This window comes from Phyllostomus hastatus, unplaced genomic scaffold (genome assembly GCF_019186645.2).
Source record: "Phyllostomus hastatus isolate PE091 unplaced genomic scaffold, TTU_PhHast_1.1 phas_contig_58, whole genome shotgun sequence".
Taxonomy (NCBI): Eukaryota; Metazoa; Chordata; class Mammalia; order Chiroptera; family Phyllostomidae; genus Phyllostomus; species Phyllostomus hastatus.
In genome coordinates this window covers 311,227-331,602 of record NW_025333916.1, presented here as the reverse complement: position 1 = coordinate 331,602, position 20,376 = coordinate 311,227, and the positions used below count along the sequence as shown (strand labels likewise).

Genomic DNA, 20,376 nt, shown 5'->3' with positions numbered 1-20,376 from the left:
TTTTGCTCCCCCCCTCAATAACTCCATTAGACAAACATTTTGTGATAGGCAACACTGATTACAGACTAGAAAAGTATAAGGACTGCGGAGACTAATTAGAGGACAATGACATTTTCAGGGAAAAGGAAATAGAGTTTGAACTTCAAAGATAGGTTCTGAAAAAACTTCCAAGTATGTTGGCATTAAAGAGTACATTCTAAGAAAAGAAAACAGATAAGCCCTGAAAAGTTTCCATTCTTGTAAATTATAAATAATCAGTTTTTATAGCTGAGAAGAACCTCAGAGTCTGTCTCAGGTCACTATTCCATTGTTTATGTGACAAATCCCTGGAGTTGGCAGAAGTGACTCTAGATCACAGAAATAAAGGGAGGTAGATGTTTCATAAAAATACATTTTACTAAAATTAAAATGTCAAAATTGGTAGTCTCTCCCAATCACTTCATTTTACATATAAGAAAGCAGCACAACAGCAAATTTATGAGAGATCCTAAACAGCTCAGAAGTATAAACACCAGTTAGGACACATTTATAGATGTCCTGGAACTCGAGGGAAAACAGTTCATTTTCCAGGAATTCTTAAGAAGGGGAATATGATAGTCCTACTAAGGTCAAATGCCACATAATGAGGAAAGACTAATTTCCCATTTTATATAAGGGATAATTTTACTTTATAAAAAACACAGTTCAAAACACTAGAATTGTACCATCATAAAAAAATAATGATCTACTGACTAAATTAAAACTACCCATTATAATGAGAAAATACATTTCTGAATGTAATGATAGAAATGCATTATATATTTATCTATTATATGAATTTTTAAGTATACTCATTATTCATCTTTTAAAATACAGGGAGGGTTACTGTCTAATGAAGGTTATGATGGGAGATCACTTCACAACTAAAGATTGGAAACTAAAAGAATTCCTCCAAGTTCCAAAAAGCTTAAGTTGATCTACATATATGATTCAGGAAATATTATTATCAAAACAAAGCCCTGGCTGCTGTGGCTCAGTGGACTGAACACCATCCTTCAAACTAGTAACCAAAGGGTCACTGGTTCGATTCCCAGTCAGGGCACATGACTGGGTTGTGGGCCAGGACCCCAGTAAGGGGTGTGTGAGATGCAATCACACATTGATGCTTCTCTCCCTTTCTTTCTCCCTCTGTCCAAAAATAAATTAAATAAATTCTTTAAAAAAAACAGTAAGTTTCTCTTTTTTTGTAGGGCTCTAGATAAAGCATTTCGAATGAATCAAATGCTCAAATCCATCCAATAAAATATCTGATTTTATTTCCCTCAAGATTTGGCTAGTGGTGGGACTAAACTGACCTTTCTCAAATCAAAATAATGCAATCCTTGCTGCTCAGAGTTCCCTCCCTCTTACAGGCTCAATTATAATGTAAAACTAAGTATTTTCATATTTATGCTATGTCAGAAAAGGTGAACCTAATCCTTAATTCAAATATCCATTTATTATGTGCATATATTGACTCATATAGAAGTCTCTATGCATATATGAGCCTGGAATATGTTGGCTCAGAAAATAACCTATTTATAGCTGACACCTAAATTAATTTTTAAAATCACTTATGAAAAGGTTGATTTTTATCATTAGCTGTAGGAAAAAGGCACAAATGAAATAACCCAGTTCACATCACAGTCATTTCTCCCTTCACTGATGACTTTCTTCTTAGCTTTTTGGAGACGTTAGCAGTTACTGCTTATATTTATTAGCTGTTTTCTTGTCTATTTGTACTCTACCAAACTTGATTTAAACCTATGGGGATCCAAGAAAGTATCTGTATGCTTTAATATCTCATTAGACACACTTTACTCACACTAATAGTATCCAATTTAGCAATGCAGCAATTGAGGAGGTAAGTTATTGCCTAATGAAACATTCATCAACTTATTATCTTCCTCCTCATTCACTCTGTTCTGCCATGTGTTTTATTTTATTCATTTGTCTTGTTTCATATAATTTACTATCTAATAATCTTTGTTCAAAACTGGCATAAATTGTAACTTAGTAGGAAGCTTTCTTAGACAAACACAGAAAAGATGGCTGAAAATATATAAGATGGAAAAGATTGCTGGTTGTAGATTTTAGAAGATAGATTTTTTTTCTTCTTTATAGTTTGAGTTTTTAAACCTTCTCATGAAAATACTGTCTTTGTTTTCCCTCTGATTACACAAAAATACAATTTGAAGAGTAAAATAATTATTTCAGAAATATTTCTTCAAAAGTTGTATATAGAATAATCCAGCATAAAGCAGTAAATCAAAGGATGCACACTTAGCAATTACAAGTTGAAATCCTAATTGATCCTACTTGCTAAGGGGAGATAAAATTGAAATCAATTGCATATTTCATGATATTTATATTGCTAAATCATTAACAGAGTTGGTAGGTAATAATTAACTAGCAATTTTATAAAGTTATTGGAATATATTCTTTTTTGAAATATTGTCATAATCCATATTTTAACAACTTCTTCATTTCAAAGACTTCAGAATGTTTTTGTAATTTTAACCTATTAGTAAAATATTTTCTTTTACTAAAAGGGAGGCACTTTATGGATAAAATAATAAAATATTTTACCATACTTTCTTATGGATGGCAATAGTATTCTTTATTATAAAATCAATGTAAATATTTCAGAAATAGCTAAAATGAGAGGTAAAGATTTAATTCTACTAATGTAAAATAATACTATGAAGTTATTCTATTACTGAACCTCTTCTGTAATTTTTACACAGCTGTGTATGGAATATGAATTATATTTGACATTTTCAAATATGAAAATGCTAAGTAATGAAAAGAACTGAGAGGTGATCATCTATTCAAAGAGAACCAGAAAAGAGAGAGTAAGCTATTATTACATAGTGAATTCAGAAGATTAAATTAAGTAATTATAATTACATTTGAAGGGAAATAAGGCAAAATTGGAGAAAGAAAAATTTGGTTGAATAAATTGGTAAGAAAGTGAGATATTAAATGCTGTATTGTTCAGACTCATAGTTGAGTAAACCTGTAAAATATCAATTGGGTTTCCAAAACATTACAAATCACAGGACTTTTTGTTAGGATGGCAGAGTAAGTAAATGCTATGCTCACTTCCTCCCACAGCCACTTCAAAATTAACACTAAAGTACAGAACAACCATTGCTGAGAACCACCAGAAGACTAGTTTAAAAGAAGTTCTATGACTGAGGATATAAAGATGAAGCCATGTGCAAACTTGTAGGAAGAGCAGAGACACAGAATGAGCAGTTCCCAAACCTGCAGTACAGCAATTAAGAGACAGGATATCTCAGAGGTCCTCCCAGAGCACTGAGGGCTCCCAGCTCCACACCAGGTACCCCAGCCCAGGACTCCAGTGCCTAGGACATAAGTCCCCAGAACATCTACCTTTCAGTCCCAGAAAACCAGCAGGGACTGTGAGTGAGTGAAACAAAGGTCTTCTGGAGTCCCAGGAATTCCTCTTAAAGAGCCCTCACACAGACTCATAAACTCACTCACTCTGAGCTCCAGTGCTGGGGCAGCAGCTCAAAAACCACCAGGGATGAACAGGGATGAGGTGAACTGTCTAACTTCAGAGTGAAGGCTGAAGGGGCAGAGGTTAGAGCAGCTGTCTACAGGCATGTGCCACTGCTTCTTTGTTGAGCCCTCCACCCACCCCAGCCAACAGGCATAGGCAGGCACCATTCTGAATAGTACATTAACTTGGCCAACAACATTTGCTCTAAGTGAGTCCCTAAAAACTCACCCAACTCATGAGCCTGGCCAAAATTTCCTCTTGTACATGTTCCATACAAGTGGCATTCTTCCATTCACACTGAGGATGTTCCTAAAATCTCTCAAAGGTCCATAAACTGCAAACAAGCAGTGGTTGGCCTTGGCAGTCCCCATACCTCTTTCAAAGCAGCTGCAAGCCAGGTACTTATGCAGCTGGCCTCAGTTTACAGCATAACTTGTCCCAGGTGCCTACAAGCCCAGAATAGGCAGCAAACAACTGCAGATCACTTTTGGCTTCTACCATATGACTCTGGGCTGGACACAGGCAGCAGCTGACCTTGCCTTGTACCACAGGCCCTCCAAAGAGGCCCAAAACTAGCAACCAAGTGGCTAGCTTCAGACCACACCAGCCATCACTCAGTCATCTCCGCAAATGACACACCCAAGGGGAGGACTCAGCAAGCACCCAAACTCCTCCACAGTAACTATTACTACTTGGGGTCAGCACCCACACAACAGCTCATCCACTATATTCAATGCCATTCCTCACAGCCAGTGAGCCAGCTGGGGGGTCAGTCCCACCCCACCATCATGCCAACAGCAATCAAGGTTCAATTACAACAGGAAAGCACACACTACCTACATAAGTAATATCAATAGAGCACCTGGCTCAGGTGACTAGGAAGACTGACTGCACTTCTGGGCCCCAAAGAATACTTAATACATAAAGCTACTCTTCCAAGACTGGTAAACATAGCATATCTACCTAATACATAGAAACTTATACAGGGAGTTAGCCAAATGGGGAGATGAAGAAAATTCTTCCAAGTAAAAGAACAGGACCAAACTCCAGGAAAAGAACTAAACAAAATGAGACAAGCAATCTACCACATGAAGAGTTCAAAACACTAGTTATAAAAATGCTCAATGAATTTAGGGGAAGAATAGATGAACTCAGTGTAAACTTCAACAAAGATATAAGAAGCATAAAAATGAAAACATAAAACAAAAAAATCATTCAGAATGAAGAATACAATGATTAAAACAAAGACTATATTAGAGAAAATTAACAGATTAGATGAAGCAGAGGATTGAATCAGTGGTCTATGAGGCAAGAAAGTGGAAAAAAATAAATCAGAAAAGAAAAAAGAAAAAAATAATTTTTAAAAACTAGTATCATTAAGGGACTCCAGGGATGACATTAGGTATAACAATATTTGTATCATAGGTGTCAGGATGAGAAAAGAGATAAGGAATTGAAAACATTTGAAGAAATTATGACTGAAAATTTACCTAACCTGGAATTAGGAAACAGACATACAAGTCCAGGAAGTGCAGAGAATTCCAAACAAGATGAACCCAAAGAAGCCCACACCAAGACACATCATAATTGAAATGTCAAATGTTAAATATAGAGAATCTTAAAAGCAGCAAGAGAAAAGCAGTTAATTATGTATAAGGGAGCTCCCATAAAAGTGACAGCTGATTTCACAATACAAATTTTGTAGGCCAGAGGAGATTGGCAGGAAATATTTAAAGTGTTACAATTCAAGAAACTACAATGAAGATACCCTATCCAGCAAGGCTATCATTTAAGACTTGAAGGAGACTTAGAGAAGTCCCTTTAACATTTTTTTAACACTAGTTTGATGGTGATGAACCATCAGTTTAGTTTTTTCTTTGTCTAGAAAACTCTAAGAATAAAAGAAATGCTAAAAAACATGAACAATAGAATATAGGAAAAAATTCTCACTTATACAAACACATAATAAAAACAGTGGATCAACCAACTATAAGGCTAGTAGAAAGGCTAAAAAGCAAAAGTAGGAAGATCATATGTAATTTCAACTATATTAAGGGATATACTCAAACACACACACAAAAGAAGTAAAATATAATGAAAAAAACATAAGTGTGTAGGGCATAAGTAAAAATTATAGTATTTTCAGTGTGTTCAAACTTAAGACACCATCAAATATAATAGATTGCTACATATGTAGTTTGGCATACAGGAAGCATAAGGTACGACAAACCAAAAACCTACAAGAGATATTCAAGAAATAAAGAGAAAGGAATCCAAACACAGTAATACAGAAAGTCATCAACAGACAAGAAAAGAGAATAAGACACAGAGTGGAACCACAAAAATAATCAGAAAGGGAAAACCTAGGAATGGCAGGCATGGGTTTTGTGACTGGAGAGGTTGTGGTAGATGTTTTCTCCTATTTTGACCAAGGACATGAAGCACCTGGTATGTGAGAAGCATCTGTGGTGTGAGTGGAGAGGGAAACTTACAGATACTGGCCTACTAAGATAATGCCTGCTAAGCTACTTGAGCTACCCGACAGCCCCAGATTTACTCTGCTTTTGAAGGTGAATTTGAATGACTGACTGCTTGACAACCAGTTGAATTGCTCAGTATGAAATGATATGAACTTCCAGCCCCTTCCTCAGGCCAGAAAAAAATGGTATTACTGCATGGAAAAATGTGTAAGCGATTCTATTGTCCAGTCAGATCATCAAGTGGTTCAAATTGAGAATCCAGAACTAATGTCACAGTTTGGATACAATGTTTGGAAAGTATATAATGGAAATCTAGTTTATATGATTGAACATTCACATAAAGAGCTCCGGAAGTTATGGAAACATATTCAATATTTAAATTGTCAGCAAAAAAAAAAACATGCAACTCACAGCAGGATGTAATTTAAGAGAAATGGAGTCATTGGGTATCCCTGGTCAGTAAGAATTATGAGATTGGAAGGGTTATTGTGTAATTAGAAAGTGAAGTTTTTCAAATGGAGCAGCAACTTAGAAAGGTCAACAAAGAAAACATCTGGCAAGACTTCTAAAAAGACAAATTAATTCAAGTGTGAGGATGGCTCCAACAAAGCTAAGAGAAAACAAGAACATATGCATGACATTGGATGAACTGTGGCAAGTTAATCAGCCCTACCATTAGACTTTTGATAAGTGAGCCAATAAACTAAAACTAACTGCCTATTTTGCAAGTCAAAGAAGAGTTAGAAAAAAATGGCAATAGCTACATACCTATCAATAACTACATTAAATGGCCTAAATGCTCCAAACAAAAGACATAGAGTGGGTGAATGGATAAGAAAACAAAACCCAGATATATGTTACCTCCAAAAGACCCACTTCAGAAAGACACACAGAGACTGAAAGTAAAGGGATGGAAGTGTTAGGTAGCAGCTAGGAATGAACAGCCAGAGGGGAAATGGGTAAATAAAGGCGGGGCCCTCACCATTACAATCTAACAGAACTTAATACAGAAGGCTACAAGCAAAAGGGAGACGTGTCTTACCAATTAACTCAGCAGTCCTGGGCCCAGCTGGATAAGATTGCCAGGTGTTCCAAGCATTACAAGTAATACAGCACAGGAGAAAGAGAGAGTCTGTGAGACTGTGCTCAGGAAGGGGCTTCTGTAACAACCTTACTAAGATTGCCAGGTGTTCTCAACATCACAGGTGGGAATCTCACAGGAGGAAGAGGGGCCTATGCTGGGAAAGGGGGCCTCTGTAACAATTTCACTAAGACAAAGAACCTTTACTAAATAAGAAAGAAAGCCTTTGTAGCTGTACATTATTCCCAAGGTTTAGAAGGGGGAGAATGAGGGAAAACCTAAAAACTAACTAAGATATATAACCCCTGAACCCCAATAGTGATGTACTTAGATAAGTACCCACCTGTAGTCTTAGCTCAAGTATATAGAACAAACTCACTAGCTTACTAACAACTTTCTTTCTCTGTACATGGGGCATTTAGACTTAGCCAGGTGCCTGCTTGCAGCTTTGTGTCATGTGTTTCTCGTAAATAAACTTGTTATCTTATTTTCACTATATGTGTGTGTCTCCCACTTGAATTATTCTCTTGCAAGCAAGTCAATAACCAAGACAGGGGAGAGGGGCTTCCTAACATGGGTCGCTCTCTCCCCTATATAAGGGAAGAACATATTTCACAAAATTGGAAGTTTTTTAAAAAGCTGGAGGGGCAATACTTATATCAGACAAAATAGAAATTAAAAGGAGGCCTCTAACAAGAGACAAAGAAGAATGTTTTATAATGATGAAGGTTTCAATCGAACAAGATACGCAACTCTTGTAAACATTTATTCATTCAATAAGGGAGAATCTAAATATATAAAGCAATATTGATGGGTATAAAGGGAGAGATCGACAGTAACACAGCAACACACAGGCATCAATGGACCAGTCAATCAGACAGAAAATAAATGAGAAAAATGTGACATTAAATGACAAATTAAACCACATACATTTATATCAGATTTTTTGGACATGTCATCAAAAAGTAGAATATAAGTTTTTCTCAAGTGCACACGAGAAAGACCACATGTGCCCAGATAGACCACATGGGAGGCCACAAAAGTCTCAGTCAAGTTAAGAAAAATGAAATCACATCACGCATCTTCTCCCATCACAATGGTATGAAATTAGAAATCATTTACAAAAAAGAAAACAACATACACATACACATGAGGCTAAATAACATGAAACTAAATAATGAATGGGATAACAAGATAAAGGTGGTAATCAAAGGCTGTACTTTGAAAGAACCTATGCACCACAATGTTCATAGCAGCATTATTTACAATAGCCAAGTGTTGGAAACAGCCGAAGTGCCCATCAGCAAATAAGTGGATCAAAAAACTGTAGTACATTTACACAATGAAATACTACACAGCAGAAAGAAAGAAGGAGCTCCTACCCTTCATGACAGCATGGATGGAAATGGAGAGCATTATGCTAAGTGAAATAAACCAGGCAGTAAAAGATAAATACCATATGATCTCACCAATAAGTGGAATCTAATCAACAAAACAAATAAGCAAAACAGAAGCAGAGACATGAAAATAAGGAATAAACTGACAGTGACCAGAGAGGAGGGGGAGGGGGACAACAGGGGGAAGAAGGGGAAGGGTCTAGACAAGGAACAAGTATAAATGACCCATCATAATGGACAACAGGGTGGGGCTTGACTGATCATGGGGGAGGGGCAGATGGGACAGGGGAGAGCAACAGGGAAAATTGGGACAACTATGAACAACAATAAAATAAGTTGAAAAGAAAGTTTCTCAATTTACTAAAATAACAAAATTATAAACAAAATTTACATTTGTGCTCATTTTGAGGGTTAAAATGTTGTGTATTAAAATTTTTAAGAAAAGGCAAATTTACTGTTTAGGTTATATAAAAATAAAAATAAACATGCCAACAATAATAAATTAAAGATATTATTGTTGGTAGGTCAAGCTGACAATTTGACGAATTCCTTGAGCATTTGAAAATTTCTCCTTTTTTTAGGTAGAGATATACTTTGTGTTTTAAAATGCCATTGAATTTTAACTTCCTTTTTTTCTATAAATACAAGTAAAAATACAGAAATGCCAAAAAATATTTTCTTTTTTTTAATGTATTTCTTTTTTAAAAAAAAATTTATTTATTTATTTTTAGAGAGGGAAGGGAGAGAGGAAGAGAGAGAGAGAGTCATCAATGTGTGGTTCCTGGGGGCCATGGCCTGCAACCTAGGCATGTGCCCTGACTGGGAATCGAACCTGGGATGCCTGGTTCACAGCCCATGCTCAATCCACTGAGCTACACCAGCCAGGGCTCCAAAAAATATTTCCTTAATATAAAAGCAAACCATGATGTTTTAGGGAGGAGGTGGGTATAAGTGGAATAGGGAATAGGGGAAATAAATGGTAATGGAAAAAATAACATAAAAAATGAAAGTTTTATTTTATTCCTTAATGAGGAGAGGTTAGAAAATACAGCACACTTCAATTTCATACCACTCTAGAAATTTCTAATAAAGATTATAGCTAGATGCATTTCATGGTTTTAAAGAAGCAAGATCATGAATCTCTATTTCCATTAGTACTTTGCTCTGAGTGCCCAGAGCAGAGCTTAATTAGTTCTCTGTTTCAAGGAATCCTTTTTTGCCCACTTCACACTCTATTTTGTACAGCTATACTGAAACCTCAACCCAATAATACATGGAAAAGGAATTAGGGGACAGAAGGGGTTAGACCAAATATTGGTTCATCCCCATTACCTTGAGAATGAGGTTAAGTTGGCTGTAGAAAAACCTAGATAGGTTAGAGAGAAATACTAGTAGATTCTGAAAATATTTGTAGAGGATTGAGAAATTTGCAAATTTATTTCTGAATTTTTATATCCAGCCTAGTACCAGAATATAATGAGATTTCAAGTTTAGAAATACCTGGCAGAGTCATAACATGAACAGATACAAAAAAAAAATCCCATTACCAAGATTTCTTTTGGCTAGAAAAATGGAAGAGAGAAGAGAGCCTGGAGCATCTAATGTTTACCAAAAAAAAAAAAAAAAAAGAAAGAAAGAAAAGAAAAAAAAAAGAAAGCTTCAATGTAAATTGGTTAATCCAAATGATACTCTCTAAAATAATGGATAGAAACATTTCCTTCCACTCTCTCCCAAAGCCACCTTCAGAAAGATTAAATCTAAAAAGGAAGGAAGGAGGAAGGGAAAGACTAGGGGAGGGGGTGTAGAGGGAAAGGAAGGGAAAGAGAAAGAACACTAGCTATAGAAAGTAAAGATGCTATATTTTGGATATTTGAATATTGCATACAACTTTCAACCACAAAAAGTTTTAGTAGCAGAACAAAACACTCTGTAATGTTTTTGGAAAGTTTTTCTGTAAGAGAAATTAGATAGTAGTTGCAGGAGAAATCAAGACAAATCCCTCTTTTGCTAGTGACATTATGATTTTCTCTTTCAAGTCATTATCCTCTAAGCTCAACAAATTTCTTCCCCAAGAAAGTATTTATTTTCAATGGTTAAATACTCCTATCTTTCCAACTTACCTATTTTTCTCTCTTCATTGTTAATTTTTCTGGTTTCCTTCACTACAACTCTCTCTCTCTCCTTCCTGAAATTGTATCAGCTATATTATCAACTTTCATGGTAAACTTTTACTAAACACAATATTCTGACATAAGACTTATTTATGGGTTGCCGTAACTCATTCGAAAAAATCTCTGAGGAGATAATGTAAATGTATGTTCCTCCTATTTTGCATGACAAGGCACATGGGAAAGGACAGGACAGGGTCAGGACTGTGTCTTCTCCAGAGTTCCAGAAAGTTCACAGGCAATGTGTATTAGCCTGTAGAACTGGCAGTAAAAAATCAGACTAGAAGTTACTTTACATTTTTTTTGCCTAACCGGTAGTCAAATATGCCTGGTATTTTCTTTCTTACCCGAATATTAATTTTTAGCTATGTCTCCAATTTATTTTGACATTCGACAGTTCTCTTTCTTTAACCATATATTCTTAAAAGAATATCCAATGTCTTTTGCTCTTCTAATGATATATAGATCACAAAATCTGAGTTCAAAAGATGTCATGCTCTAAAATTTGTTTTTATGAAGTAGAACTTCAGTTTGAAGCCTCTGAATTGAAGTCATGAACCTAATGATTTCATTAAATTCACAAACTGAAATAAAATAAACCATACTATGAAACATGCTATTAAAATGTCTGAAAATTTATGTGACTTAAAAATATACTCTCCTAAAATCAATCACTTTAATAGTTGCAAAAATACTTTAAAAGTCTCCCATTTTAACAAAGATGACACATGGTGTACTGCCTTTAGGAACTAGTGGCAGTTCTATTCATTCTTTTATTAGACATATCAAAAGATATAACATGACTCCAATGAAACTGAGGTAAATATGTCTCATTATTAAAAATTTCAGGATAAAATAGCTATTCCTTGTCAATAAAAGGATTGAATACTCTAATGTATCGCATGATCTGTAATATGATATAATATTGATACCCTCATGGGAATGCATGAGTCTGATAGAAATTTGAATAGTCACATAGATAAATAATAGGTGAAATTATGCTGTAAATAACATACCTATAAATATCCAAAAGAAGAAAAGAAAACCTGAAGAGCAGTGTAGAATTTAATTATTTTCTGTTCTTTAGCATAGCCTGCAACAATGTTATTATAAAGAAGATTCGAATTCAGCAGAACACAAACTGACACAAACATCCATAATACAAAAAAGTAAAAATAAAAATAAAACCTCTAGATTTATGCAATAGTTCAGATGTCTGTTTTGTGTACCTTCAGCTTTTATATCTGTATACTATATGCTAGAACTTAAATCCCACCGTTATACTTCCAATTCAACAAACAAACCAGATAACAGGGTTCATTTTAATAAAAGTTATTAAGAGAACAAAATTAAGTAAATCAACGAGTCATATGCTTTTTGATGGTAATAATTGTAAAGCTGCAAATGCAGCTGGTAAATGCAAGAATTACGATGTTTTAGACAAAAAGATTTTCCCACAACTTGATGCAAGTGAACCTCAGGAACTGTCGGGCATTTGATGTTTTTCTTTGAGGTATAGAAGCCTGCAAAACCTCTCTTAAGCAAAAAAATATATAAGATTCTGGCTATTAAAGTGTTTGCACACATTTATCATTGTGGTTGATACACCTAATAGTCAAGTTCCTTCTCCAAACCTTGTTACAATTCTATTTAGCAAACTTCATTCCACTTCCCCATTCCAATCTAATTTTTTTCTTAATCCAAATTTACTCAAAAGGAAATTACTCCATAGTCCGTCTCTTCTGAGGTAAATCTAGTGCCTATATTGTGCTCTGGCATGTCTCCTCATGAAACTCGTTATTAGGGAGTCTTAGAGAGTTCACTCACAAGAAGGGAATGAGTTCATGAAAAGTGCCAGAGGAAGGTTAAGGTGCAGACTGGTCATCCGCAAGAGCATCATTACCTACCTGGGTGCTTGAAGAAATGAGGAATCCCAGGCTCTAACCCAGAACTTCAGAATCAAAATCTTCACTTTAACCTGTTCCTAAATGATACCAATGTATAGTAAATGCTGAGTAGCACAAGCACAAAATGCGCAGATGTGAAGTCAGCCTTTCTGCTAGAATATTAAAGCAAAATGCATACATAATAATATAAAATACTCATTATGTGAATATAGACAAAAACATATAAGGTTCTCATATATGTGAAACTGAAAGCAAAATAACAAATATTTTATACAAATAATTGTAGTAAGTATACTTTAACTAGTTAATATTGTTAAATAAACAAGTATAGGTACTTATCTAATCAAATGAGTAGGTAGCTACAGAGCATTATGTATATATGTATGAATGTACATGTGTTATATACAGAGTTAACTAAATGGATACTTTTACAAGTATTTAAGAGCTCACTGAAGATATTTTATCACTGTATCCATAAATACATGTTACTTAAGAATGATGGCATTCTCTTTTTTAACTACAGTACAATAAATATCGAAAAATATTGATGTAATGCCATTGTCTAATCCATGCTCCATGCACAGTTTTTATATACTACTGCAAAATGTCTATCTTAATAACTGTTTCCCTCAGTCTAAAACTGCACCCAGGATTATGCATTAAGTAGAGATGTCATTTTTCTTTGCTCTATTTGAAACTATCTTATATTTTTAATGACCTTAATAGTTTTAAAAGTACAAATTATTGTATTAAATGTTCCTCGATTTGGGCTTGCATAATAGTTCTTCTTGTTCCAAGTCAGGTTATGCATTTTGGCAGAAATTCAGGGAAATGATGTTGTATCTTTGCCAGTACACGACATCAGGTGATATGTAGGTTTGTTGGTTTGTCCCCAGATTGGTGGATCCCCTCTACCTCATCACCATAAAGTTATTATTTTTCCCTTTATAATTCACATGGAATTGGTGAGAGATACAATTGTACACACATCCTCTTCATTAAATATTCACCCACTAATTACAGTGTCAAGATTATTCTTGAATTAATTATTGTATTGACAGTTGTCAAGTGGTGAATTTTATATTTTTGGCATGATGTAGCTTTGTTCTAAGAAAGATCTATTATTATACTTTATTTCTATATTTCTTATTTTTCTCAGATGCTACCAGTGGGCAGATTCTGCAACCAGAAACACCATCATTATTATAGTGTCAACACCATAAAGTTCAACTTCTGGCATGTGATGGCTGTTTGTTTTTTAACCTGTATCATTTATTTGTTCTGTAACTTTGGATAAACTTTCTAAGCTTCAGTCTTCCTTTGGAAGTGGAAATTATGTTAACTCTACAGTCTTATGTGATAAAGAAGTGCACATAAAATATTTAACATTAGCATACCTTCTGGGTAGAAATCATCATGAAAGGATGTTCATGTATATCCTGGAAAATTTCACCAATGGCTTCTAATATGGGAAGATAACTGAGAGAGCCAGATTCAAGGGGCTGATTAAATCCTACATTTTTCTCAAAAAGGCCCATTGTCATTATGAGACATGATTATGAATTTTGGCTAATATTGGGTTAACCAAAAGGTCCATTTAGTTTTTTCCATAAAATAAGATATTTTTCATTCTCACTAATAACTTTATTGATTTGGATATTTTGAGTATGCTGGCTATCTCTCTCATGGTATAACATTGATTGTCTCAATTCATGTCTTGATTTGATCACTATCAATTTCAACTGGTCTGCCTAACTGTGGAGCATCCTTCAGCAAGAAATCTCCAGCATGAAACTTCACAAACCACTTTTGACACATTTGATCAGTCACAGCACCTTTTCCATACACTTCACGAATCTTTTTTTGTGTTTCAGTTGCATTTTTACCTTTCTTGAAAAAATAAAGCATAATATGCCAAAAACATTGCTTATTTTCTTCCATCTTCAATATTAAAATGGCCACACACAAATTCACCAATCTGGCAAGTTTTTAAGTGCACATCGATATGACAGATGTCACAATACAATCTAAGAACATAGTTGCCTTGAATTTCATTTGAAACAAAGCATTACTAGAGCCACCTTATGGGTAAAAAAATAAATTGCTCTTTTGGTCAACCCAATGCCAACACCCAACACACTGGGCAGAAATCATGTACACATAAAGTGCCCAATCTTATCTACTGACTCAAGCATATAATAGCTTTGTAGCCTCAGTCAACTTACCTATCTTTTCTAGGTGTCAGCTGTCTTGTCTAAAAGATGTGTGTGAGGTGGTTAGCATGGTTAGCATGCATTCACCTTGCATGCTGTGACTGCATAATAAATACTGTGTTAATAATATCTGTAATACATCTAAAGTCTCTTTAACAACAAGTTTAACAAGATTTTAATATTTTATTCTCCAGTGTGATTTTATTTCATCTTCAGTTTGGCACTTTTCTCAGTGAAATAAATGTAATTTCATTGTCATAAAATACATAGTATTTTAGGCACATGCTTTTGCTGCCAACTTTTACCTTTTTTAACTCATTTATTTCACTTTTTGTGACTTTCAAAGACAACATCTTTTTAGTCTACAAAGCTACCAATATTTTTGTGTGTGTCCAGGAGAACTTCTGATATTTTCACTTAAGTTAAAATACATGTTGTTATTAGTAATGCTATTAAGTCTACAAATGATAGCTACTTGCATTGATATAAAACCTACTGTAAATCAATAAAAGATGTTTGCATATTTGCAGCAATTCTGGGACATCAGTGAATTTTTAATAGCTCTTTCCTCCTTTCATATAACAGGGAGGGAGACAAGATAATTGCTGACATGGAATTGAAAGCTGACGAAGCAAATACAAAGCTTAAAATTGATGGAAATATTTCAAACCATTTCCTGAGGAAAAGGTCTAAACCCAACTAAGAAAATTACACATTGTCATCTTAAAACTAAGTAGTGAATATAAAAAGCAATTTTCAAAAAAAATAAAAGCTGCTCAGGTAATTTAAAAGTAAATATTTGTGTTCATGCAGGAAATTAAATATTACACTTTACTTTCTTACCACACACTGTAAAATCTGATGATTTTCTACTTGAAATTGATGGAATTTAAAATCATGACATAAACCCAACATACAATAATTTTCTATTATTATTGATACTTTATATTTTCTATGAATTATTATCACTACTCTGTTTTGGGGATGAACAATAATACGAAAAATACCTAAGTATATTATAATCATTTATTATTGAGATAGGAATATCACACAAATGTAGCATCAGTACATTATAAAGGATTAGACTTTTGAGCTAATTACTTAAGCTATATTTTTTTTTCTGTTTTAAATAGCCATAAATTCTCGGGGTGGGGGGAGGAGTACTTCCTTGAGACCTACATGATGTTGCACTTTCTGATTGCACCTGCCATCACTCTTGTTACTGGCCAAGAAGAATCCACGCTGAAATAAAATAATATTGAACAGATCTTAATTGTAATAAGGCCTACTATATCCATAACTGAACAACTCATGACTTCTCAGCTACACCTCCAATATTTTTACATTTTGATAACATTAAAGCTAGTTAAAATGACTTCAGTATTTATTAAAGCATTCCTTTATTTAATCATTCATTCATTCTTTCTTTATTGGCTAATCCATGTTGAGAGTGGTATTTCCTAATCATTTTTGGCATGCAATAGTTGGCAATTCTCCTGTTAATATCGAACTTTCTTAATTATCTATCTTAAACATCTAGCCTGTTATTACACTTTCTAGTGCTCCTGAATGCTTGTACCAACTATCTGCACACAAATTTGTGAATTACTTTGACTCTATCTCCATTCTATGTTTCAAATTTCCCTCTGCACCATCAGTGTCCTTTCATTTTATTTTATTTTTCCCTGCCTTGGATCTTTTCTTCACATTATGATTAGGGAAAAAAATGGACTCTCACCATGAATTGAAGTAGAATTCCCCTAGCTACTTGCTTCTGGTATTGTCACTCAGTTCTGCATTCCACAAGTCAAGGGTTGCCCAACTCTATCCCTAGCCTGTTCCCAGGAGGCTGAGCTGGCTGAGGTCACAGGGCTGCCCTGCAGGTTCATGCTAATAAACTTAAGTCTGAACATTAAATCAAACATTCACATTCAAACTAGATTTTAACATATATCTAAAAGTAGAAATAGTTGATTAGTATGTTATTTTCTGTACTTAAAAAGATTTATAAGAAATTCAATAACTGGTACTCAATATTTTATGCCATGTATTTAGCAATCTATGTCTTGATGAAATAAACATGGGAAAATTAACTACTACTGGAAAATGCATGTTGATAAAGAAATAAAAGCATGATATATCAGGTTTTTAAAAGAAAATAAGTAAAAGTGAAGAAAGTTGGTATCGCTAAAAAGGAGAAATGGATTGAAGAAAGTTTATTATTAGAAAGAAAGAGAATGCTGTAAAGGTAAAGATAATACATATCACCTAAACTCATGACCTTTTAAAAAATATGTCTCTAAAAATGCCTGGAAGCTCTAGACTTCACTCTTCTCACCATCAGTTCTCCTATAAGGTTCCCACAGAATTCAAATGTGGGCTCCTAATACTGTTTTCAATCAGCAAAGCTAACAGATACAGATAGTATACAGCAATATTAAAATATGTTACTAAAAATAATATACACATCATTTTTAGAATTAAATAAAATATAAACATACATGAAACCATTTATTAGCTATAACAAAAAAGTAGAAAAACACTAGTTGTAAAGAAATGAAAAAAAATGAAAAAAGCAAATATCAAACCATCAATATTAAAGGTGTCAAATTCAAGCAAAACATAAAATTTCTCACACAGTGTGAATTTCTCAAAGGTTCTGTAAATTATAGTTTTACAGAATTGATATATAATGCTTGTTTCAGAAACCAAAATATGAGTGAAATGATGGTGGGTATCTACTTAAATACTATGTCTTAGATTTATATTCTCTGACGTAATACAATCTTAGTTGTAAACATTTTCCTATTTAGTTAATATCTACCAACTGATATGAACTTATTTTGATAATCCATTCATAATGTGTGTAAGTTAAATCATTACACTATACACCTTAAACTTACACAGTGCTAAATGTCAATCATATCTTAACAAAACTGGGGAAAATCCTAGTAGTGAGGCAGATGCCTGGAAAAAATGCATTTGCAAACAACTTGGAGCTTCATGGATCTGAGCTGTCACCCACAGAATGCTCAGTCTCCACTGGAGCTAGCCCCACTTATTCCCAAAACCCATTCTCCAACATTACTGACCCATTCATCAGCCTTTAGTGAGATTTCTAGTTCCTCAGAATCCAGCCTCTAACTTGGTGCACACCAGCAGTCATCATGTGCTCTCCATACTCTAAGCTTTCCTCAGTTCCTTCCCAAATATAGACTAAATAAACACCCCTCTGCAAACACGAACACCCAAATGGGCGCACACCTGAGTGCTAAGTGAAGTGGGATAAGGCCCAGGACAACTAGCAGTAGGGGTGGTTATGAGGAACTCCCTGCATCCTCACTGTGGAATAGGCTGAAGGGCCAAGCGACCAAGTACAACTGTCTCATATCTTGATGGCTCATTTCTACTTCAAAACTTCCATTTATCTGTCTTAACATCAGTTGCCCGATTGTTTTACATTTTAGAACCTTACCTCTGAACACAGTAGGTTTATTGTATGGCTTGTATGTCAAGTCAAATAGTTAATAGTTGTCCTGTTATTGTCTAACTTTTAATCATTTCTCTAATGTGTTACCAGAAAATTTAATACCCCCTTATATGTGGTTTCAGTTTCTGAGGTTTCAGTTGCCAGTGGTCAACCAAGGACTGAAAATATTTAATGGCAGTAAAGGGATTAAGAAAAAAGAAGTCTCACAGACAAGATATGGGGATTACCAGAGGGACAGAGGATAGTGGTGGGGGTTAGGAGAAGGTACAAGGGGAATAAATGGTGATGGAAGGAGACTTGACTTGGGGTGGTGAACACACAATACAATGTACAGATGATGTATCATAGAACTATATCACTGAAATCTATTTAATTGTATTAACCAGTGTTATCCCAATAAATTCAATAAAAAATAAATCATATCATTTAAATTGTTCTGTCCTAACTAATATGATGAATTCCCACACTGTCCTATACCTCCCTGCATGGGATATGAAATCATTCCTTTTTCCAGCATCTCCACACTGTATACACTGCCCATTAGTCAGTCACTAAGTAGCAGTCTTGGTTATCAGATCTACTGCCAGGGTATCTCGGGGTTTGTGTTCAAGCAACCCTTACTTTACTTACAAATGGCCCCAAAGCATAGGAGTAGTGATGTTGGCAATTCGGATATACCACAGAGAAGCTATAAACTGCTTCCTTTATGTAAAAAAAGATGAAATTTCTTGATTTAATGAGGAAAGAAAAAATGTATTCTGGGGTTGCTAAGATGTGCAGTAAGAATGAATTTTCTGTCTTTGAAATTATGAAGAAAGAAAAAATATTGTGCTAGTTTTACAGTCATACCTCAGTCTGCAAATGTTAGAGCTATAGTGCCTGGTAAGTGCTTCATTAAGATGGAGAAGGCACCAGGCTTTATCATGAGTATGTATGTATAATAAAAAAACATAGTACATAGAGAGTTTGGTACTACCCATAGTTTCAGGTGTCCACTGAGGGTTTTAAAAGTACCTCCTGAGGATAATGGGGGGATTACTGTAATTACACTTAGAGATAAAGTTAAACATAAAATTAAACACCTTATACTAAAGTAAACAAGGAGAAAAGTAAGTGTTCTATCATTCACTTAGAAAACAAGAGTGAAATATCAATTAAGGAATGGTTTATCCCACTAAAATTTGCAATTCAGATATTAAATATTTAACATAACAATGTCCCAAATATTGAATGGGACACACTAAAATTAATTATTCATTGCTTCTCTGAAATCCACACTTGACTGTGCAGCCTACATTTTACTTGGCAATCCTAAATTAGTGTAAACATTGGAGAGAAATTGACATGACTGTATTATACAGGAATGGTAACACTTATACTGAGGAATACAGGAAATCTAATCTACACATTCAAAAATGTATTTTTTCCAAGCAGTAAGAGGATCTCTCTGCACTTATTCTGACATTTTAAAGCTTGATATTTTGACTCCTGAAATATTAAAGGTGCACTGAGAAAATACCCCTGAAAAATTATCACTAACAATATCTGTATTATGATGGAGATTTAGTAAGGCATAGAAGCAGTTAGTATATTTTGTTGACTTTTTATATTTTAATTTATAGATAGTATAAATTATGTTCATATATTATATTTATAAATAATTTTGATGTATTTGGGTTACTAATGAAAACCCAATAGATTGAAAAACATGTAGGAAGAAAATGACTATAATCATTGTGGTTTATGAAGGTTATTACTGTAATTTTCTAAGTATCAAAAAATTATATAAGAATACCCCCAAAAGAAAATTGTGAGTAGCATTCTACATGTTGAATGTAACTTTTAGAATAACTCTTCTTTATAAAAAGCAATTACCTACACAAAATATTTGCCCCCACCAGAGCCATCACTTTCACTGCCAGTATCACTGGGAATTCCTTGAGGTCATAGGTGCTCCTGAAGGTCAGGGTCTCATTCCTCTTCAAAGCCTATACTGCACAGCATTTTGCCTCTCACTGTACTTGGTTCATTGCATAATGTCAGTAAACAACAAACATTAATTTCAAATTAGTTATTCCAGGTGATATTATTCA

General features: G+C 34.4%; 1 pseudogene; it reads left to right on the top strand.

The window, feature by feature from the left end:
* Nucleotides 1-5,916: 5,916 nt before the first annotated feature.
* On the top strand, nt 5,917-6,596 carry LOC123824934 (annotated as a pseudogene).
* The last annotated feature ends 13,780 nt before the right edge of the window (nt 6,597-20,376 follow it).